Source organism: Bos grunniens, chromosome 3 (assembly GCF_055505025.1).
Source record: "Bos grunniens cultivar Pamir isolate PY7600 chromosome 3, Bosgru_T2T1.0, whole genome shotgun sequence".
Lineage (NCBI taxonomy): Eukaryota > Metazoa > Chordata > Mammalia > Artiodactyla > Bovidae > Bos > Bos grunniens.
In genome coordinates, this window is record NC_141167.1 from 34,839,091 (window position 1) to 34,863,391 (window position 24,301).

Sequence of the window (24,301 nt, forward strand, 5' to 3'; positions counted from 1 at the left end):
TTAACCCAATTGTATATTGAATTGAGCAACAGTGAGCTGGGTTGCTTAGGTTATTATTTCATTTAGTTCAGTTTATGCTCATCAACATAGAGCTGAAAACCCAGGTTATTTCTCTGTAGTATTCTTAGTGTTGTCTTGAAGCAAGTTTTCATCTGAGTATTTCTTTTGTTAGTATTCTCTTGATAAGAGGTAACTATGAGATGAAATGGTGGTAGTGGTAATGAAAACAACGGGAACATAAATGACTCCTGTTCATTGTTTCCATGCTGTGTACCAGATGCTGTGCTACATGCACTATGTAAATTAATTTATGAGATAAATGCTACTTATTTGGCTTAAGGGATAAAGAGAATGAAGTGCAGGGGAGCATCATCATGTCTGATCTAGACTCTGTACATGCTCAGTAATCCCTTCCTCTTCAGTTCAGTTCAGTTCAGTCGCTCAGTCGTGTCCACCTCTTTGCGACCCCATGAATTGCAGCATGCCAGGCCTCCCTGTCCATCACCAACTCCCGCAGTTTACTCAAACTCATGTCCATCGAGTAGGTGATGCCATCCAGCCATCTCATCCTCTGCCGTCCCCTTCTCCTCCTGCCCCTAATCCCTGCCACCATCAGGGTCTTTTTCAGTGAGTCAACTCTTCGCATGAGGTGGCCAAAGTATTGGAGTTTCAGCTTTAACATCAGTCCTTCCAAAGAACACCCAGGACTGATCTCATTTAGAATGACTGGTTAGATCTCCTTGCAGTCCAAGGGACTCTCAAGAGTCCTCTCCAACACTGCAATTCAAAAGCATCAATTTTTTGGTGCTCAGCTTTCTTTATAGTCCAACTCTCACATCCATACATGACCACTGGAAAAGCCATAGCCTTGACTAGATGGACCTTTGTTGGCAAAGTAATGTCTCTGCTTTTCAATATGCTATCTAGGTTGGTCATAACTTTCCTTCCAAGGAGTAAGCATCTTTTAATTTCATGGCTGCAGTCACCATCTGCAGTGATTTTGGAGCCAAAAAAATAAAGTCAACCACTGTTTTCACTGTTTGCCCATGTATTTCCCATGAAGTGATGGGACCAGATGCCATGATCTTAGTTTTCTGAATGTTGAACTTTAAGCCAACTTTTCACTCTCCAATTTCACTTTCATCAAGAGGCTTTTTAGTTCCTCTTCACTTTCTGCCATAAGGGTGGTATCATCTGCATATCTGTGGTTATTGATATTTCTCCCGGCAATCTTGATTCCAGCTTGTGTTTCTTCCAGCCCAGCGTTTCTCATGATGTACTATGCATAGAAGTTAAATAAGCAGGGTGACAATATACAGCCTTGACGTACTCCTTTTCCTATTTGGAACCAGTCTGTTGTTCCATGTCCAGTTCTAACTGTTGCTTCCTGACCTGCATATAGGTTTCTTAAGAGGCAGGTCAGGTGGTCTGGTATTCCCATCTCTCTCAGAATTTTCCACAGTTTATTGTGATCCACACAGTCAAAGGCTTTGGTATAGGCAATAAAGCAGAAATAGATGTATTTCTGGAACTCTCTTGCTTTTTCCATGATCCAGCAGATGTTGGCAATTTGATCTCTGGTTCCTCTACCTTTTCTAAACCCAGCTTGAACATCTGGAAGTTCACGGTTCACATATTGCTGAAGCCTGGCTTGGAGAATTTTGAACATTACTTTACTAGCGTGTGAGATGAGTGCAATTGTGCAGTAGTTTGAGCATTCTTTGGCTTTGCCTTTCTTTGGGATTGGAATGAAAACTGACCTTTTCCAGTCCTGTGGCCACTGCTGAGTTTTCCAAATTTGCTGGCATATTGAGTGCAGCATTTTCACAGCATCATCTTTTAGAATTTGAAATAGCTCGACTGGAATTCCATCACCTCCACTAGCTTTGTTCAGAGTGATGCTTCCTAAGGCCCACTTGACTTCACATTGCAGGATGTCTGGCTCTAGATGAGTGATCACACCATCGTGATTATCTGGGTTGTGAAGATCTTTTTTGTACAGTTCTTCTCTGTATTCTTGCCACCTCTTCTTAATATCTTCTGTTAGGTCCATACCATTTCTGTCCTTTATCGAGCCCATCTTTGCATGAAATGTTCCCTTGGTATCTCTTAATTTTCTTGAAGAGATCTCTAGTCTTCCCCATTCTATCATTTTCCTCTATTTCTTTGCATTGATCGCTGAGGAAGGCTTTCTTATCTCTCCTTGCTATTCTTTGGAACTCTGCATTCAGATGCTTATATCTTTCCTTTTCTCCTTTGCTTTTCACTTCTCTTCTTTCCACAGCTATTTGTAAGGCCTCCTCAGACAGCCTCAGACAGCCATTTTGCTTTTTTGCATTTCTTTTTCTTGGGAATGGTTTTGATCCATGTCTCCTGTACAATGTCATGAACCTCCGTCCATAGTTCATCAGGCACTCTGTCTGTCAGATCTAGTCCCTTAAATCTGTTTCTCACTTCCACTGTATAATCATAAGGGATTTGATTTAGGTCATACCTGAATGGTCTAGTTGTTTTCCCTACTTTCTTCAATTTCAGTCTGAATTTGGCAACAAGGAGTTCATGATCTGAGCCACAGTCAGCTCCCAGTCTTGTTTTTGTTGATTGTATAGAGCTTCTCCATCTTTGGCTGCAAAGAATATAATCAATCTGATTTCAGTGTTGACCATTTGATGATGTCCATGTGTAGAGTCTTCTCTTGTGTTGTTGTAAGAGGGTGTTTGCTATGACTAGTGCGTTCTCTTGGCAAAACCCTGTTAGCCTTTGCCCTGCTTCATTCCGTATTCCAAGGCCAAATTTGACTGTTACCTCAGGTGTTTCTTGACTTCCTACTTTTGCATTCCAGTCCCCTATAATGAAAAGGGTATCTTTTTTGGGTGTTAGTTCTAAAAGGTCCACAGTAGTAGATATAATGGTCATCTGAGTTAAATTCACCCAATCCAGTCCATCTTAGTTCGCTGATTCCTAGAAGGCTGAGGTTCACTCTTGCCATCTCCTATTTGACCACTTCCAATTTGCCTTGATTCATGGACCTAACATTCCAGGTTCCTATGCAATATTGCTCTTTACAGCATTGGACCTTGCTTCTATCACCAGTCACCTCCACAACTGGGTATTGTTTTTGCTTTGGCTCCATCCCTTCATTCTTTCTGGAGTTATTTCTCCACTGATCTCCAGTAGCATATAGGGTACTTACGAGTTCCTCTTTCAGTATCCTATCTTTTTGCCTTTTCATACTGTTCATGGGGTTCTCAAGGCAAGAATACTGAAGTGGTTTGCCATTCCCTTCTCCAGTGGACCATATTCTCTCAGACCAAAAGACTAGAGGAGCCCTGAGGAGGTCAGGTGTTCTGTCTCCCATCTGATGGCAGGATCACACTTGAACTGAATGCCGCGGTACATATACTCTGCCTGAAACATCTCTTCCACAGCCTCTGTCCCCCTCCCCCACCCCACCAGTGAACTCTTATTCACATTTCAGGGCTCACAGCTCAAACTCCTCCTCTGAGGAAAGTGTCCTTAAGAGCCCCAGGTAGGATGTCTTCTTCCTTCCTCTGTTGTTCCTCTTCTATACCTTATATTTCACCTGTGAAATGCAACCCCCCCACCCCAGTCAGTGTCATGCAAACGGTATGTTCCCTAGAAGCAGTGTGTTTTGTTAAGGACATGGCTCTGAAGCTGTTGGGTCCACTTTATCTCCTCATGCTAACTGGGTGATCTTGGGGTGTGCTGTTCCCCTGAGAGACTGTAAACCCCCTGAAGCTAGAGAGGTGCTTTATAATATATTTATATTTATAATATAATAATTTAAATGGCTAAGTCAGAAAATTCCCATTTTCCTGACATTAATAGCAAGTCTGTTTGTTATCTTCCTTTGAAGAGCTGACGTGTGGTTTATGCCAGTCAGTTTCTTGATCTTGAGCCCTGAAGGACATTGAGAACTAAAGTTGTTGTCATCATTGTTTTTAATAGGCTATTTTTTAGAGCAGTTGTTAGTCTACAGAAAAAATGATCAGAGGTACAAAGACTTCCATATACCCCTTCCCTAACACCTGCATATCAGCATTCCACCATTAGAGTGGTATGTTTCTTGCAATTGATGAACTTATAGTGACATATCGCAAGCACCCTAAATCCATGACTAACATTAATATTCTCTTGGTGTTGCACATTTCATGAGTTTGGACAAATATAGATATGTTTCTGCATTTATAGAATTATGTAGATATATGTCTACACTTTGGCGACCTGATGTGAAGAGCCAGCTCATTGGAAAAGACGCTGATGCTGGGAAAGATTGAGGACAGAAGAAGGGGATGACAGAGGCTGAGATGGTTGAATGTCATCACTGACTCAATGGACATGAGATTGAGCAACCTCCGAGAGACACTGAAGGACTGGGAAGCCTGGCGTGCTGAAGTCCGTGGGGTCACAGAGTCAGACACAACTGACTGACTGAACAACAATAACATTATAGAATCATACAGAGTAGTTTCAGTGTCCTGAAAACCCTCTGTGTTCTGCCAGTTCATCCTTTGAGAACCTAGATTTAAGGTCATATTTTTGTCTGATTCTTTTTCTTTTCCATTTCCATTTCATTTTCCCGTTTTTGTTCCTTTCCTTTCCTTCCTTTTTTTAGAAATGATAATATCTTGAAAGTTATGAAAACTTCAAGTCTATACTTATAGTTCACTGACTCTTTTAAAAAATTTTAATTTTATTGGATTATAGTTGATTTACAATGTTGTATTAGTTTCAGACACAGCAGAGATATTCAGTTATGCATATAGTCACTACTTTTTAGATTCTTTTCTCTTATAGGTTATCACAGAATATCGAGGAGAGGTCCCTGTGCTCTACAGTAGGTCTTTGTTGGTTATCTGTCTCACATATAGTAATGTGTATATGCTTATCCCAAGCTCCTGATTTGTCCCCCCATTCCATGTCTCTTTCCCCTTTGGTGACTGTAAGTTTGTTTTCAATGTTTGCAAGTCTGTTCCTGTTTTGTAAGTTCATTTGTATCACTTTTAAGTCAGTTCCACATTTAAGTGATGGCATGTGCCCTTTGTCTTTCTCTGTCTTGACATCACTTAGTATGATATTTTCTAGGTCCATCCATGTTGCTGCAAATGGCAGCATTTCTCACTTTTTATGGTTGAGTAATATTGGAGAAGGCAATGGCACCCCACTCCAGTACTCTTGCCTGGAAAATCCCGTGGACAGAGGAGCCTGGTAGGCTGCAGTCCATGGGGTCGCTAGAGTCGGACACGACTGAGCGACTTCACTTTCACTTTTCACTTTCATGCATTGGAGAAGGGAATGGCAACCCACTCCAGTGTTCTTGCCTGGAGAATCCCAGGGACGGGGGAGCCTGGTGGGCTGCCGTCTATGGGGTCGCACAGAGTCGGACATGACTGAAGTGACTTAGCAGCAGCAGCAGTATTGTATAAATGTACCACATCTTCTTTATTCACTCCTCTGTGGATGGATATTTAGGTTACTTCCATGTCTTGACTATTTTAAATAGTTCTGCAATGAACATTGGCAAGAGGGGCGCGTATAACTTTTTGGATTATAGATTTCTCCAGATATATGTTCAGGAGTGGGATTGCTGGATCATATGATAACTCTTTTTTAAGGAGCTTCCATACTGTTCTTAGTATCTGTACCAATTGACATCCCCACCAACAGTTTGTAAGAGGGTTCCGTTTTCTTCACACCCCCTCCAGCATTTATTGTTTCTGGATACCATCTGTTTCTTTTAGTGTTTTCTCCTCTTTGTCTTGTTTGAAAAGTCTTAACCTGGCTCTCTCTTCTTTGTTCTAGAGAGCTACTACTTGAAGTTAAAACTCTCGGCTCTGCAAGTAAGTAAGCAGGCAGCTCCTCAGGTGCTAGCACAGTGGACGTGATTACTGAGAAGGGTACTGGCATCACCACGGTGACTTCCGCTTATCACTGTGGCCATCCTCATTTTGGCACCCTCAGTACCTGGAGTACAATGAGTCCTGGCAACAGGAGAACAAGGAAAGAAGTCTCCAAACACTCGTGCACTTTGCACCATGGGAGAACAGTGGCATCGTTTCTAGAGACCAAACCAAACCTGACAGAGAAAGAAAATTAGAAGCAGAGATCTGCCATTTTCAGGACTGGACAAAAACATCAAGTGTAGCACTTTGGAATGTTTATTGTAACAGAAGACACTACGTCTTGTCAGTGTCTCATAAAAGATAAAGTAAAACGTTTGTTGAGTGCCTGGAGTATGGTAGGGACTATGCTAAACTATAGCATAGTATAATTGTTATTACTAAGGGGATTTGCAAAGGTAATCCCAGCTTATCCAGGAAAGATTGTTTTTATAATTTGTTTATGCATTTATTTATATTGAAAAGTATTCTTGAGTTAAGATAAGGTTTGTTGGGTGTTCCAAAGGCCTAATAGCCAAAAGGCCAAATGAAATAAAGGAATACATGGGGCCACTTGGCAGGAGCTGTTTGAATCAACTGCCTCTTTCTCATCCTCTGCCAGGAATCTTAAATTATCTCTTCACAGCAGAGCAGCCTTGAATGACCATATATTAATGTAACTCTCTTTTCCTTGCTTCCCTCCCTACCAAGGAGTTGCATTAGAATAGCTTTGGTCTTTTTCACGTATTTCTTGTCTGTAGCATTGGATTTCAGACTTACTAATGTGTGCTCTTTAGATAACTTTGGATCAGTCCAGTGCTCAGCTTAACAAATGGCACATTTGGGATGCCATTAGGACTGAGGAATGTTGAGAGATAAGGATTGTATAGACATCACTGTTTGTCTTCATTAATACACAGTGTGTTGTCCTGTGTAGGATAGGCTAAAATGAGTTAACCTTGGAAGAAACACTTTAGTATTGGAACTTATAAAATGTTTGGGAAAGGACTCCCTTCTGAGTCAGACTGGGATAGGTCTGTATGTCCTACAGTGTCTTCCAAGTTATGCTAGGATACAGATATGATTGGACATAGATCTTGGTATCAATAACCTCATATCCTTACTAGGATAGACCTTATGGAGGAAGCCAGCAGCAGAGTCTGGGACCTTGGTCCCAGAGGTTTGAAAGAGCTAGAAGGGGCTTTGTTTTTATGTCTCTAAGTTGTGTCTACTCTTTTGCAACCCCATGGACTGTAGCCTACTGGGCTTCTCTGTCCATGGGATTTTCCATCCAAAAATACTGAGTGGGTTGTCATTTCCTTCTCCAGGGGATCTCTCCAACCCAGGGATCAAACTTGTGTATCCTGCATTGGCAAGCAGATTCTTTACCACTGAGCCACCAGAGAAGCCCACTAGAATGGGAACCAGTGGTGAATCTTCAGATGACCAGAGCCTAAAGGCTGAGATTAAGTCTCATGCCCAAGAAATAAAATAGTTTTTCTTGTTTGGCCAATCCAATGAAATTCCCCAAATCATAACAGTTTCTGTTCTTTTTTAAAAATTTTAATTAGAGGAAAGTTACTTTACAATGTTGTATTGGTTTCTGCCATACAGCAACTCAAATCAGTTATAATTATATATATGTCACAGAGGATGAGATGGTTGGTTGGTATCACTGACTCAATGGACATGAGTTTGAGAAAATTCCGGGAGATAGTGAAGGACAGGCAAGCCTGGCATGCTGTGTCCATCAGTTCAGTTCAGTTGCTCAGTCTTGTCCGACTCTTTGCGACCCCATGAACTGAAGCAGGCCAGGCCTCGCTGTCCATCACCAACTCCTGGAGTCCACCCAAACCCATGTCCATCGAGTCAGTGATGCCATCCAACCATCTCATCCTCTGTTGTCCCCTTCTCCTCCTGCCCTCAATCTTTCCCAGCATCAGGTTCTTTTCAAATGAATCAGCTCTTCACATCAGGTGGCTAAAGTATTGGAGTTTCAGCTTCAACATCAGTCCTTCCAATGAACACCCAGGACTGATCTCCTTTAGGATGGACTGGTCCATGGGATCGCAAAAAGTCAGACACGACTGAACAACAGCTAATATATGCATACACATATACATATCCCTGTATCCCCTCTCTCTTAAACCTTTCTCACCTCCCCACCATCCGTCATCTCAGAGTGCCAGGCTGGGTTCCCTGTGTTATAGAGCAGCTTCCCGCTAGCTAGCTATTTTACACATGATAGTGTATATATGTCAATGTAAGCCTGAAATGATTAACTTAGAAACCCAGCATCACCAGAATGGAGAAGGCCCAAGGCAACAGCAGAGGCGAACCAGAGGCAGGAGGAGAGGGCAAAATCTGAGGATGGTTCCATGAAAAGGCAGCCCCATTTTGATGCCCTTTAGCTCTAGGATTGGAGAAGGCAGTGGCACCCCACTCCAGCGCTCTTGCCTGGAGAATCCCATGGATGGAGGAGCCTGGAAGGCTGCAGTCCATGGGGTCGCTAAGAGTCGGACACGACTGAGCGACTTCACTTTCACTTTTCACTTTCATGCATTGGAGAAGGAAATGGCAACCCACTCCAGTGTTCTTGCCTGGAGAGTCCTAGGGATGGAGGAGCCTGGTGGGCTGCCATCTATGGGATCGCACAGAGTCAGACACGACTGAAGCTACTTAGCAGCAGCAGCAGCAGCTCTAGGATCCGCCAGTGGAAACCCTTGTGCCCAAGTCCTGGTGCCTTAATGGAAGAACCTGAGAGAGAATATAAATTCTTGTTCTCCATGTCTTTTGATACCATGAGCTCTATGTACACCCTGTAATGCTTCTTCATTTCACTTACCCTTCATAGTGTTTATTGGAAATTTGAGTGAGCCCCTCATGGATTTTTCCCTTCTGCTAGATTCTAAGCCCCATGAAGGAAGAGGCAGTATCTCTTTTTGGTATACGTTAAGAGCTTACTAAATAATTGTTAGTGAATGCAGGACAGAGGGAGTGAATGGTCTTTTTGTTCCTTTTCCTATTTGGGGAAGATGCTCAGCCTTTGAGGTTTGCATGGAGAGACTCTCTGAGATGTGCTTTGCACTCTCCTGTTTCCCACTTCCAGCCTCCTTCACATGTGGTTCTTTCTACCTGGAGATTTCCTCCCTCCCCCCATTGACACTGATCTCTGCCTCTCCCTCTTCTGCTCCTGCCTCTTCCTCACTCATGCAGACCAGCCATCCATCTGACTGACATTTTTTCTTGACCATCATTATGCTGTCAGTCTGGTTCCTGGGAGCCCGAAAGGTCCTGGAACCCATTTTGTCTTTTTAGGAAAATTTTGCAGATTTGGATTCCAGTTCATCATGAATGAGCATAACAGCTGAACTCTCAAAAGCAGTCTTCATTTCCCCGTCTTGAGAGAGCATCTTATTGTTGGCCTTGTGTCCCTGCCTGTGGTATGCATCTCTTTAACAGGGTGACTTTTATCAAACCATCCTCACAGGAAACCTAAGGCAGCAATCCATTTGCTCCCTGAGCTCTATGTTTCTTGAGCTCTTCACTTCTTTTGAGTCATCATCTAATTGTCGTCATTCTTATTCTTTAGGGGATAAATCCAAATCCTGGCACCCACGGGCTTTACCAGGATCTTGGAATGTTTTGGCTGAAACCCTAGGATCCTTAGGATCTTCAGTCTTTCTCTCTTGGGGGCATGGGAAAGCTCCCTGCACTTGATCACGTATTCAGTTCTTTCATGCTTCCCGTATTGTCATGGCCACCTTCAAACTATATTATAGGCAAGCCCAACTGAAAAGGCAATTTAATATTGCCCTGCCTTGCATCATGGCATATATTATTTCGGTCTGACCTGTCAGCAAGTCTTGATGAAGTGCAGAGCCAATAGTAACAAGCCTGGAGTCTGACAGCTCTTTAACAGGAGCAAGTCTGATGGGTGCAATGGTATTTCTTCAGAAATAAGGCCCTCTTGGTCCCTTTGTTGATACAATTAACAATCCCATTCAAGTCATATCTCCCCATGAGCTGTATCTTCAGTGCTAGTAACTTGGTCTCTTGTATGGCTTGGAAAAACAGAGCCTTCACAGGCCTGGGATGTACTGAATGCCGCAGCCAGGAATATCTTGGTAATTTATCCCTACCCTCAGCTCTAATTATTCTGTTATCCACTCGCTTGTTCGATTGAGACTCTCCAGGCCCTGCCTTCCCCAAGCAGAGAACAAAAGGTTTCCCTTGAAAGTGGGGGCCTGGCAGCGTCAGTACAGTGAACTGCTTATAAATAATGCAGCAGTGCCGACTTCATTTTTATAAAATCATGTAGCAGAAATATGTGATAATGATCAGGCCCCTGGAACTCAGCAGGCATGTGCTTTTGATGTGTGCCTTGCTCTGGGTAAAAGCAGGAAAGTCAAAAGTTCTCCTTGTTCTGCCTCAGACTGTTCATGGTCTCAGGAGTCTGGCCGGAATCTTGGTGATACTTTCTCTTTGTTTCTCCCAGAGTCTGGGGGCTCCCACCAGCCTGGAAATACTCTGGTATGTCCCTAGTGAGCCCACAGTAATTTTTTTAATGTTTTTTTTTAAATAGTGATGATTATTATAGAATTACCACTATTGATCATGAAAAATGGTCTTTACTTATATTGTGTCATTTTAATCCTCTTAAGACCTGAGTCATCTGGCTGGCCTATCCTTTCTGTACCCTCTGGCCTCCCAACTAACCTTAGGTTTTTCCCTTGTGTCAGGCTAGATTCCCCTAAAATGAATTTTCAGGGTATAAACCTGGCAGCCAGATCTCTGGGAGCTGAGTTGGGGAAAGGATCTTGAAGGCTGACCTGCACAAAGGCAGGGCCTTACTTCATCTCTGTTCTTGTCAGGGTGCCCCCTACTCTTATCTGGGCCTTGGGCCCCACTCTGTCTGAGGGTGAACCTGCATATTCTTCAGGGTGTGGGAGAGATGGCATCCAGGTTGCTTATCATGAGGGCACAGGGCAGGGTGGGGTGGTTCTAGTTTCATCTTACACAGCGTTCAACCATCCTGTTGATTTTGTGTGTGTGCTTAGTCATTCAGTCATGTCCAACTCTTTGCTACCCCATACACTGTAGCCCGCCAGTCTCCTCTGTCCATGGAATTTTCCACCAAGAATACTATGGGTCACCATTTCCTTCTCTAGGGACTTTTCCCAACCCAAGGATTGAACCTACATCTCTTGTATCTCCTTCATTGGCAAGCGAACTCTAAAGAATCCCATGTGCACCAGCTGGGAAGCCCTTTGATTTTAGCTCCACTTTTATCCCCACTTTTCAGAGGTACCTGGTGCCACCATGTCCTGAACTTGTCTGAGTCTCTTTAGGGTAATTGGGCTTCTGGAGTTTTTTCCACTGCTACTTAATTTTTATCTTTACAAGTCTGCCGAGTGAGTTACAACTCATCCCTCCATATTTTCTAGCTCTTAGAGTTCTGCTACTCTCATCTTTTATTCTGTCTACTTTGACATGGTAGAGTTTTGCCTTTTTGAAATTTTCTTCCACTGCCATTTTATTGGAATTTTTAAAGGGAGCATAAGTCGTGTTTAGTCAATCTGATGTCTTTCTCTGAAGGTCTCCTTGTTTTTCATTTATCAGAAAAGGAAAGTAGATGTATTTGAGATTTGACATGCTTTTGTGTTTAGGGAAATAGGAGATGGGAGCTGTGTGAGGTAGGCACAGTGCATTTTCTTTCTTTTTTTTTTTTTTAAGGTTTTTAAGATAACATTTATTTCTTAGCACGTACATAATGAGAAACAAAAACACAAGAAGCAAAAAACAAAGTCATTCCTAATCACAAGCAGTTTACCCTTTGATGTGTTCTTCTAGGTTTCATTTGTTTATTTTCACAACTAAGCATCCATTTTTATGTAATTAAGATCTTGCAGTTACGTATCATGCTGATTCACACATTTCAAAGTCCATTACCATTTCAGAGTCCCAAAGCTATGAGTATTTCCATAACCAAGAATACACTACACCAACTCAATCTGGAAGGAAGGCACAGTGCATTTTCAGAGCTGTCTGTGTTCTGTGGAGGGGGATGGTCTGTACAAGGAGCCCAGCGCTCTGCTACTGACCTTGGACCCTCCAGAGATCTCACTTCTGTCTCCTTTAGGACTTGCACAGAAGGCAATAGCTAAAGATTTGGGCCTTGGAATATAAATAACTCAAAAGTGATTAGGAACCACAACGTTTCCTTCTATAACTGACCTCCTAGAGTTCTCATTCATTCCCTAATAAGCATTCATTGAGCGCTCAAAATTTGCCAAAGAGGCACTCTGCTTGGTGCTAGGGAATGGCATGTTGGATGAGATAGATATGGCCCCTGCTATGGGAGGTCATGGCCAGGCCTCATATACTGAAATTCCCCAGAAGAACAGATAGAACATCAGGAAATGAAACAAAATAATGTTTTGTTATGATTAGGAGGTAGATCTTTCGGAACCTCCTGGCCTTACCCAATCATACACACTCTTGTCCAAAATACAGCAAGCTTGTAAAATGCAGCAAGCCCACAGTTCTAGATTTCTCCAGTCTGTCAGGTTGTTTAATCAGCATGGGCCACTGAGACCACTAAATTTCAGGCACGCCTGTAAAAGAAGCAAGGGCAACCCTGGGTGGTGGCGCTTAGTCTTTAAGTCATGTCCAACTCTTTTTCCACCCCATGGACTGTAGCCTGCCAGGTTTTTCTGTCCATGGGATTTCCCAGATAAGAATACTGGAGTGGGTTTCCATTTCCTTCTCCAGGGGATCTTCCTGACCCAGGGATTGAACCTGCATTCTCCTGCATTGCAGGTAGATTCTTTACCACTGAGCCACCAGGGAAGCCCAACCCTAGGTAACCACATCCAATTATACCACCATGAATCCTTGATATCACATGCACTTTTTACACTGCTTGTTTGTTCTGAGCTAAATAAAGAGAAAAGAAATCTGACTTCAGTTGCATTCAAGTTGCCATTCTACAAAAGTATCATTTCTTTTTTAAGTCACAAGTCTTCTTGACAAATTGACCCTTTTATCACTATGTAATGTATCTCTTCTTCCCTGGTAATGTTTCTTGTTCTGACAAGTCTACTTTCTGATATTCATATTGCTATTGCTATTGCTAAGTCACTTCAGTCGTGTCCAACTCTGTGTGACTCCATAGACGGCAGCCCACCAGGCTCCGCCGTCCCTGGGATTCTCCAGGCAAGACCACTGGAGTGGGTTGCCATTTCCTTCTCCAGTGCATGAAAGTGAAAAGTGAAAGTGAAGTCGTTCAGTCATGTTCGACCCTCAGCGACCCCATGGACTGCAGCCTTCCAGGCTCCTCCATCCATGGGATTTTCCAGGCAAGAGTACTGGAGTGGGGTGCCATTGCTTCTTTTTCTACCTTTTTATTCTTTAACCTATTTGTATGTTTATATTTAGGATGTTTCTTACAGACAGCATATAGTTGAATTTTATTTTTCATTTTCAAATGTCCAGTTGATGATTTCTGTCCTTACATTGACGTTTTTAGGCCATTTACATTTTTCAACATATTTTTCATCAGTTAATTTATTAATTGGACTGTGCTGGGTCTTGCAGTGGCACGCTGGATCTTTAGTTGCAGCGTGTGAACTCTGAATTGCAGCATATGGGATCTAGTTCCCTGACCAGGGATCAAACATAGGCCCCGTGCATTGGGAGTGCAGAGTCCTAGCCACTGGCCCATCAGGGAAGTCCCTAGGCCATTTACATGTAATGTTTGGATTTTAATCTACCATCTTGCTATTTGCTTTTTGTTTCTTCAATATATTCTATGTTATTTTGCCTTTTTCTTGCCTTCTGCTAGATTGCTGTATTATTTTTTAGTATTCTGTTTTATCCCCCAAGTTTGTTTATTCATTTTATCTTTTTCACTGGCTCTTCAAGGATTTATAATATGCATTTTAAATAATCACAGCTTTCTTTAAGGGAATAAAAGATCAAATTTATTTAGAATATTTTGCTTTTCATTTAACTTTTGTGTTCCTTCAGGATTAAATGGTCCTTAGTCTACAAATATTTTTACCTTTTTATTGGAATATAGTCACTTTACAGTGCTGTGTTAGTTTCTGCTGTACAACAAAGTGAATCATCTACATGTATAGATGTATCCCCTAATCCTTGAATTTCCTTCCCATTTGAGTCACCACAGACCACTCAGTAGGGTTCCCTGTGCCATGCAGTCGGTTCTCATTAGTTATCCATTTTATACACAGTAGTATACATACCTTAACCCCAATCTCCTAATCTGTCCCACACCCCTACCCCTCTTGATATCCATACATTTGTTCTCTACATCTGTGTCTCTGTTTCTGCTTTGCAAATAAATTCATTTATACCATTACCTTAAAATAATTTTATACCCCATCACATCTATCTTCATAATATCTCATCGTTAATGCTGCTATTGTTGTGTGTTTTCTTTGTACATATAAATCCCTCAAGGCATTGATTGTTTTCCCTAAATTATCTTTTAAAGATAAAGGTTGAAAGTCAATTATCTTTAAAATAAATTTTAAAATAAAAAGGTCCTTTGTATTTACCCATATATTTACTGACTGATATTTTTCATCCCTTTGTGTACATTCATATTTCCCTTTATTCTCATTTCCCTTCTACCTCAAGAACTTCCTTTAACATTTCTTATGTAGTGTAGGTTTCTTGGAAATGAATTTTCTCAGCGTTTGTTTGTCTGGAAAAGCCTATGTTCCACATTAATTGTTCGAAGCTATTTTTGCTGAATATAGAATTCTATATTGATTTTTCTTTTAAAATTTTTTCAGTGCTTTAAAGACATCATTCCATTTTCTTCTGGATTGTGTTGTTTCTGGCAAAGAGTCTGAAGACATTTTTATCCTGTTCCTCTGTAATGTTTCTTTTTCTCTGAGTACTTTTAAAGATTTTTCTTTTTTCATTTAAAAAACAATTTCATTGTAATCGATCTTGATGTGGTTTTGTGTTTATCTTGCCTTGGTTTCATTGAGCTTAAATCTGTGGATTGATAGCTTTTATTGAGTCGAGAAAAAAAATGTGGCCATTGTTTCTTCAAATATTTTTTATTAGATGCTGACATGATCAATTTTATGTTGTTGAGTGTCTGGATTTTGTTGGCTTCCTTTAAGGATTGTTGAGCTGCTTTTCATAGGAACCTATTAATGTACTTTTGGCTTAGTTTTACCCTTTGTAGTCTTTTTAAACTTTGGTAACATGGGTAGTATAGTCACATTGCTAAGGCATATACCTTTTGGGGTCTCCACTGAATGTCTCAAGTGATCAGTGATGGTGTTCCATTCTTAATTTTAGTAATTCAAGTGATTCCCAGCTGTTTGTGAACTCAGAAATTGTTTTGATAACAGATTCCCATTCACTCTTTAGCAGATCTCAAGAGTGTCAGCATGCATATCTGCATTGCGATAATCAGCAAAGATTTCACAGGACTCTTGTGCAAATTTCTAGGCCCTCATTGTACATTGCTACCTCCTCTTGGGAAGGCTGTGTTCCCAGCCACTTTAACTTCTCTGGATTCTTATCTCAGTTCCCTTAGCTTCATGAAGCTGCCATGTTTTCCTTGGCATCTCTCTTTCTGCTTTGTGGTCTGGCATGTTCTCCCAGGCAGAGAGCCAGCGGGCAATCTTAGGACTCATCCCATTGTTTCCTTCTCTCGGGGATCAGAGACCTACGCTGCGTCTTGTTGAAGTCTGAAAACAGTTGTTTCATACATTTTCTCGGAGTTCCCTAGTTGTTTAGGGCAAGGTGGTAAAATCCAGTCTCTGATACTCCCACATGATTGCACTTCTGTTATTCCCACTTCAATGGGTTTCTATTTATGTGCATTTAATTTTATCAGATACTTTCTATTGTTAGATACAAGTTAATCATTTTCTTTCTCTTAATAAAATACTGTGGTAAAATACATCCACAGTTCTTCTGTTATTAAATATTTCTTGAATATTGTTCTTGATGTGTTTTCCCCACATTTTTATATTAAATTTGGTCATGTCTAATTCAGAATTTTTATGTTCACATTCATAATGTGAGTGGACTCTGATTTTTGTTTATCTCTGCTTGCTCTTTGTAACATAGTTACCGTATCTTTATAAATAACTTAGGGAACATTCCTTCTCTTCTAGATTCTGAAATATATATTTTGGGGTACTCTGTTCCTTGAACATTTGTTAGAACTTTCCAGTACAACCATCTGGGCCTGAGGCTTTATTTGAGGTGTGGTTTTTAACTGCTGGATTAATTTCTTTAATTTCTTTAATGTAATAAATTCACTAAGATTTCTTGTGGGTTTTTTTTTTTTTTTTTGAGTCAGTTATGGTAAGTTCTGTTTTTTTAGTAAATTTTCCATTTCATCTAAATTTTCAAGTTTACTAACAAAATACTGTTCATGTAATTCTTCTTTATTTTTTTACTGTCTGCTTTATTGGTAGTTATCACTCCCATTTTCATTCGTGGTATTTGTTATTTTTGCCTTCTCTTCTTTTTTCTTCCTCAATTTTACCAGACGCCTTTTTGTTTAACTTGCCTTTTCATAGAACCGTTGTTTGGCTCTGTTAATCCCCTGAATTTTATCTTGCTATTTTATGTCTTTCATCTGCTCTTATCTTTACTACTCCTTTTTGATCTTTCTTTCAGCTGTTTACTGTTTTTCATAATTTCATAAGTTGGCTGCTTAGGTTATTAATTTTCAGACTTCTTTCTTTTCAAATCAAGTGTTTTAAAACTTTTAAGTTTACCCATGAAATACCACTTTACTTATCTGGTCTCTGCTTGTATTGAATAATAAAACATTCTTTCTTTCTTCCCTCATATGAATAAAAGGAATTGAGTTTGTTGACTGTATTTGAGTCTTTAATTCCTCAATAGTAGTAGTAATTGTTATTAATGTTTTGCTTTACCTGGTCCTTTAAATTATCAAAGAATAATAACATCTTTAAATAAAGTGTGTCTCTCTTTGAGTACATTTTTTATCCAGGAGTGCTTATTTTATATATTTCACATTATGTTGTTTAGTTCATAAAATTTAACAAAGAGTAGTATTCTTCTTTGATTGAGCATTTAGTTACTGGAATCTTCCTCTTAGTCTTGCTAATATTTTTGGTCTTGTGTTCTACTCTGATATTTTTAAAATATGCATTTGTTTTTTTTTGTTGACTTTTTTGGAAAAAAAAAAAAAACCTCTTTAACACATTTTAAAAATTTTATATTATAAACAGGGTATCCCTTAATTTTAATCCCACTGTGGCTATTATTATCTTTCAACCAGTGGCAGAATTCAGCTCATTCACATATGTTGTAATAATTGAAATAGCTGATTTTATTCTTTCTATTTTATTTTTCTTTTCTGTATATATTACATTACTCCCTCTTTTAATTTTTCTTGGCTTAGTTTGGTTTAATTTGTTAATTTGAGCATTCTATTAAGCTGTTTCCATTAGTGATTACCTTTTCATTTCTTACAACCAACATTAAACTTACGCTCTGTGCATATACACATAAAATCCTTTTCTTATGAATGCTTTTTCAAGTGTCTGACTTGATGTTTTGCTAAATTAATATTTTGGTTCCAGACTATCATTTGGTTTTCCTTCTAAGATGGCATACTTGTTATGTTTCAACAAAACTTAATATTGCAAATTCCTGGCACATTATTATCATCTATTTAGATAAAGTATGTGTACACCTATATATACATGTGTGTGTGTGTAAACATATATATATATATATGTATCCATGCGTGCACACACACATGCATATGTATTTACACACTATCCCCTTCATGGATCACAGCCTTGTCATGGTAAAGGGGCTTGCATAAATTAATGAAGCTATGAGCCATGCCATGCAGGGCCACCCAAGAAGGACAGGTCATGAATCTGCAGGTGTACAAGCTGGGTTTCAAAGAGGAAGAGGAACCAGAGATGAAATTACCAGCATTCATTGGCTCATGGAGAAAGCAAGGGAGTTCCAGAAAAACATCTACTTCTGTTTCTTTGACTACACTAAAGTCTTTGACTATGTGGATCACAACAAACTGTGGAAAATTCTTCAAGAGATGGGAGTACCATACCACCTTACCTGTTTCCTGAGAAACTTGTATGCAGGTCAAGAAGCAAGAGTTAGGACCAGACATGGAGTAACTGACTAGTTCAAAATCAGGAAAGTAATACAACAAGGCTGTGCATTGTCACCCTGCTTATTTTAACTTACATGCAGAGTACATCATGTGAAATACTGGGCTGGATGAATCACAGTCTGGAGTCCAGATTACCAGGAAAAATATTAACAACCTCAGATAGGTAGATGATACCATTTTAACGGCAGAAAGTAAAGATAAAGTGAATAGCCTTTTAATGAGGGTGAAAGAAGAGAGTGAAAAAGCTGACTTGAAACTCAACACTAAAAAAAAACTAAGATCATAGCATCCAGTTCCATCACTTCATGGCAAACAGATAAGGAAAAAGTGGAAGCAGTGGTAGATTTTATTTTCTTAGATTGATGCTGAAGCTGAAGCTCCAGTACTTTGGCCACCTGATGCGAAGAGCAGACTCTTTGGAAAAGACCCTGCCACTGGAAAAGATTGAAGACAAAAGGAAAAAGGGGCGGCAGAGGATGAGATGATTAGATAGCATCACTGACTCAATGGACATGAATTCAAGCAAACTCTGGGAGATAGTGGAGGACAGAGGAGCCTGGCATGCTTCAATGCATGGGATCACAAAGAGTTGGACACTTAGCAACTGAATAACAACAATAGCAATATTTATGATATATATACATATATATATATACACACACACACACATACACATATGTATATATACATAGAGAATGAATATGAATTAACATCAGGTTTCACCACCACTGCTTCCTCTAATCTTTGGTTTCCACTCTGTTGATATAGCTCCTCAGAACCCATTGCTTTTCTGGTTATGTGCTTTCTCAAATGCTATCCTCAGAGAACATATATGGGAAGTTTACTTTAGAATCCTTGCACTCTGAAAATGTTTTCCTTTCCCCTAACAGCTGAGTAATATTTTGCCTAAATATAGGATTCTTGGGTCATTTTTGTTAATGGTCTGTACGTTGTTCTTCCATCTTCTACATTCCATAGTTGTAGATGAGAATTCCTTAGTGAGGCTTAATTTCTTGCCTTTGTTTCTTGCCTTAATTCCTAACTTACTCTTTCTGTCTGGAAGTTTGTATAATTTTCTGTTTACACTTGAAATTCAAGTATTTCCTGGATTCACTTACTGAACTTAATGAGACTTTTCATCTGCAGGCTTAAATCTTGCTTCAGCCAGTTTAAAAAGAAAAACAAAAACCTAGTACTGTATTTGTTTAATTAGAGTATCTCCTTCAACTTTTCTTTTTTTTTTCCTTTTCTCCTTTAAAAAAAAAAAACCCCTTCTGGAATTCCTTCTATTTTTGTGTTAAGCTGCCAGATCTGTCCTTCAAAAGGCCCCTTATTGATTCTCTCATTATTTCTTCTTTTGTGTCTTTGTTACAAGTAGTAAGATATTTTGCTCACTTTGTCTTATAGATCATTAATTCAATTTTTAACAATGCCAGTGTTTTCTTTAGTTCTTCTAAGGAAATTTTTAATAAATTTTAAAATTCATAGCTTTAGTTCAGAGTCTTTCTTGCTCCCTTCTGATTTCTCATTGCTGTCCTTATTGGTATTCTCTTCCAATTATTTTTTCATCATTTCTATGTCACTGAGACCTTTCTCTTGGAGGCCTTCTGTATGAATCTTCTCTTGGGTGAACTAGTCCCCTAAGTTAGGTGTTGTTTTCATTTTGCCTTCTCTTTAATTTATGTTCTTTCAACTCTCATGTAGGCTGTAGGCTTTTAGTGTCTCTTTGATGTTAAAAAACCTGAAAGCAGTGAAGGATACAGCAGTTTCTGCCATGGTATTCTGGCTGGCAAGGAACAAATCGTGAGGGACCCTTTTCCCTGGGCAGATGCAGCTCTCCTTTCCTGCCAGTCTTGGAAACAGGGGCTAGTGGAGCCCCTGTCAGCTTCAGGTTCCTGTCTTTAATTCTAATCCTACAAATCACTCCTCCCACTCATGCCTACACACACAAAGACACACACAGACACACACAGACACACACACACAGACACACAGACACACAGACACACACACACACACACACACACACACAGACACGCCGATAGGTCAGCTTGCCTGAATGTGAATAGCTATCCTTAGAGTGCAGGTTGTTCACTGAAACGCTTGAGAGAATGACAAAACGTGGTCTTCATAGAAGCCTCAGAGGGAGGCAGACCTTTTGTTCTACTTCTGGGAACTTGCCTTTACTTACTAAGGAGATGAAGTCCTATATTTGCTCTCTCTCTCCTGGAGATTTCCAGAGAAGCTGTGGCCTCGGTTGTACTCTCTTGCTGTTGTTGTTCAGTCTCTCAGTTGTGTCTGACTCTTTGCAACCCCATGGACTGCAGCATGCCAAGCTTCCCTGTCTCACTGTCTCCTGGAGTTTGCCCAAACTCATGTCCATTGAGTTTGATGCTAAATAACCATCTCATCCTCTGTCATGCCTCTACATTTTGCCAATTCTGCCACTTTCACACGTCCATTTTATCCAAGAGCTGATTTAGAGACCAAATGAGATAGACCCTCATAGTGTTTGGATAAACCTAATGGAGGATGGAGTTACCAGAGGCACCTGGAGCTGTAACAGTTCCTGCCTGTTGGGCTCAGTCATCTTTACTCCAAGCACACTCTCTGGCCACTTATTCTAACTGGCTGTGAGATAGACATCCCTCTCCTTGCTCTTATTGGGGATCGCACAGGCAGTCTATGTGGGATAAGTTAGTTATGCTATAAACTGTTGAGTTGTTTAACTCTTGCTCTGTTATGAATCACACCAGTGCTTAGTAGTTCACACAATAATCATTCATCTGCCTCATGGACACAGCACGTAGACTCTGTTCTGCAGGGTGGTTCTTCCGTTCTCACCTGTACTCACTCCCTCAGGTCTTGGCTGCCTGGGGATGTGTGATCCAGACTGGACTTGGTGGTCATTCCTCTACCCACATACCTCTTGCCCTCCTCCTGGGACCAGTGAGCTAACCCTGCATTATCTTCTCACAGCAATACCGGAAGTGCAATAGAGCAAGCAGAAACATATAATGCTGCTTTTTGCTTAGACTTGAAACTGGAATGCAGTTATTTCTGCCTCATTCTTTTGGCCAAATCCAGTTGTGTGACAATATCCAAAATCTTGAAGTAGGAAAGGAGGCTGTGCCCCCTGTGGGGATTGAGAGAAGGAGGTGCAACACTACAAATTAAGTGGCAAAGGGTGTGGATATTTAGAGATTGGAAGACTGGGGGCCATGAACTCAACCTATCTCAGCTGTTAAGAAATACAGTGAAGTATTTCCAAGTTGTAATGCTACTTCAAAGGAGATAGCCAGGAAGTTAGCTTGGAGGTAGTGAGGAAACCTGTGCAGAAGAGCTGGACCATGAGAAAGACATGGAATTTTCCAGGTAGACAAGGATGAGTGGATGGAGCAACACTGAGTTAATGATAGATGGGACAGAGTAGAGGCTGGTCCCGGAAGTCTGCAAATGAGTGGAGTATTTGGGGAGTGAAGAGTTGTCCTATGTGGGTGGATCATAAGACACAGTCCTTGCACACTATATTGTTTCATCACATTGCTCTTTCCAGTGAGTTATCATAGCTTCTAAAACATCAAAATTTCAGGCATTGTGCCAGGAAGAGTTATCCTATTGCATATTCTTCAGAACATGCTTCATAGGTAACATCTTTCTTTATACCTCAAAAAATTATTTTGCTTAAGTCAGGTGAAGGGTTTCACACAGACATATTGTTTCCAATGGGACTAGTGTCCCTTCAGTATATCCATGCCACTTAGCTTAGCTCAGCGTGTCCTGTCGTCTGTGATGGTGGTGGCGGAGTTGCTAAGTCATGTCCGACTCTTACAACCCCATGGACTGTAGCCTGCCAGTGTCCTCTGACCATGGGATTCTCCAGGCAAGAATACTGGAGTGGGTTGCCATTTTCTTCTCCAAGGGATCTTCCTGATCCTAGAATCTTCCATCTATGCCACATGTGAAAAAAATAATGATAAGTAATGTTTGTTTGCTTTCAGAAGGCATTGAGGTCTCACAGAAGGTGAGGTCTTCTGTGAAGCCCTCCCTGACACTTTCTCCCTCTTTCTCCTGCCAGTTTCTCCTGCTAAAACTTTCCATTTCTCTCTCTACTTCCTTCATAACTTTTTGTTAGTATGTGACTTTAGATGTGATTATTTGATCACTGTCTCCTCAATTATATCATTAGTGTGTAGGAGAGCAGCAGGCTGACTGTTTTGCATATAACTGGATCCCCAGCACCTAGCATAGTGCCAGGGTCATAATGACTGAATACTAAATATTTATTAAGCGAGTGAGTGAATGAGTGAGTCAGTTTAATGACTGAATCAGATAGGCCAAAACTGCTGGCTCTATGAAATAGATAGGTTTTGCTTTATTTATAAAACAGCAAGAACTCTCCAGGTTTATCACTTACCTGTGGTAATGTGGACAGACTACATTTATTCTCCAGAGCTTCCACTTGATCAGTATTCACTGTGGCTTGAGCTCTGGCTGGATGTGAATACTGGTGATCTGGAGATTAGTAAGGTAGGTTCTCCTCTGAAGGTATTGCTGGTTTAGTGGGAGAAATAGAGATGGGAAGGGGCAAGGACAATGACTGTGCTAAGTATTAAGATATGGGTATGAGAATGTTGAACTTGGAGAAGAGGCTTTGGACTCAGCTGGACCTCCATTGGGGCTTTGTAAAAAGGGGAGTCTGAACTGAGTCAGGAAGGCTAATCAGCAGTCAGACACATAACAGGGAAGAACATTTTCGGCAGAATGGAGCAGAGGTTCAAGGCACTGGGAAGTGAGCAATCAAGGCCCACTATGGAAAGCCTCAAATAATTCATTAGTGTAGAATGAAGAAAGCAAGGATAGGAACGACAGGAGAGGAAGCCGGAGGTCAACATGGTCATATCACAAAGTGTCATTCAAGCCTAGCTGAGGACTGGACTTTTCCTGAAGGGAGTGAGGAGCAACTGAAGGCTTTTAATCAGGAGTTGGTACCATCAGATTTTACTTTAGAATGTTTTCTCTGGACACAATGGAGAATAGATTGGAAGGCTTGGGGCTGTTGGGAAGAAGATAAACAAATAAGCAGTTAATTACTCAGTGTGATAAGGTCTCTAATAGATTTGGTGCTTGCTCTGTGATGTCAGAGCGGGAACATCTAAACTAGAACTGAGGTCTCGGTCTAGACTAAAGGAAGTTATGAGGCTGAAGAATTTTTCAAGCACATAGAAGAGAAGTATGCAAGCACAGAAGTATGCAAGAATGTGACTTTTTCAGGGCACTCCAAAGGATTGTTTACTGCTGGAATATAGAACACTAAGAGGGAGTTGTCTGCCCTCTGATGCCCTCTTGCAACACCTACCATCTTACTTGGGTTTCTCTTACCTTGGAGGTGGGGTATCTCTTCATGGCTGCTCCAGCAAAGCGCAGCCGCTGCTCCTTACCTTGGACGAGGGGTATCTCCTCACCACCACCCCTCCTGACCTTGAATGTGGAGTAGCTCCTCTAGGCCCTCCTGCACCCGTGCAGCCACCGCTCCTTGGACGTGGGGTTGCTCCATCTCATGCAAAGAGTTGACTTACTGGAAAAGACTCTGGGAGGGATTAGGGGCAGGAGGAAAAGGGGATGACAGAGGATGAGATGGTTGGATGGCATCACTGACTCGATGGACGTGAGACTAAGTGAACTCCGGGAGTTGGTGATGGACAGGGAGGCCTGGCGTGCTGCAATTCATGGGGTTGCAAAGAGTCGGACACGACTGAGGGACTGAATTGAACTGAAGGAATCAATGAGACATGAAGCCAGAAAGGAAAAGGCCATCTAGCACTCAGTCTTCCTCCTGTTGAATATTGCTTTAGACTGCAGTGATCACATCTATACCAGGCACCTTTTTTTTTATTTTTTTATCACAGGGAATTTTGAACATGTACAGAATAGAGACGTATAATGAACACCCATTTAACCACCCTCAGCCCCACAGCTACCAACCCATGGCCAATTCTGCTCCATCTGCAATGTCATTCACTTCCCCTTCACTGTTATTTTATAGTAGATCCCAGATAATATATCATTTTATACATCAGTGTTTCAATATGTATCAGTTAGCTAAGAAGCCTTTTTCAAAACATAACCAAAAGTATCAATTTCATACCTAATACTTAATAATAATGCTCAGAATCCCATGGATGGAGGAGCGTGGTAGGCTGCAGTCCATGGGGTCGCT

At 40.8% G+C, this 24,301-nt stretch overlaps 1 protein-coding gene across 27 annotated transcripts in view; it reads left to right on the forward strand.

The window, feature by feature from the left end:
- FGGY (FGGY carbohydrate kinase domain containing) overlaps positions 1-24,301 on the forward strand; it is a 532,748-nt gene that overhangs the window by 159,240 nt on the left and 349,207 nt on the right. For 4 of the 27 annotated variants that reach the window (XM_086390249.1, XM_086390248.1, XM_086390253.1 and 1 more), the window contains one exon: positions 5,824-5,861. The exons of the other annotated variants lie outside the window; for them this stretch is intronic. The gene's annotated coding sequence lies outside the window, so the exon portion shown is untranslated. The remainder of the gene's footprint in view (positions 1-5,823; positions 5,862-24,301) is intronic. 27 annotated transcript variants of the gene reach the window in all.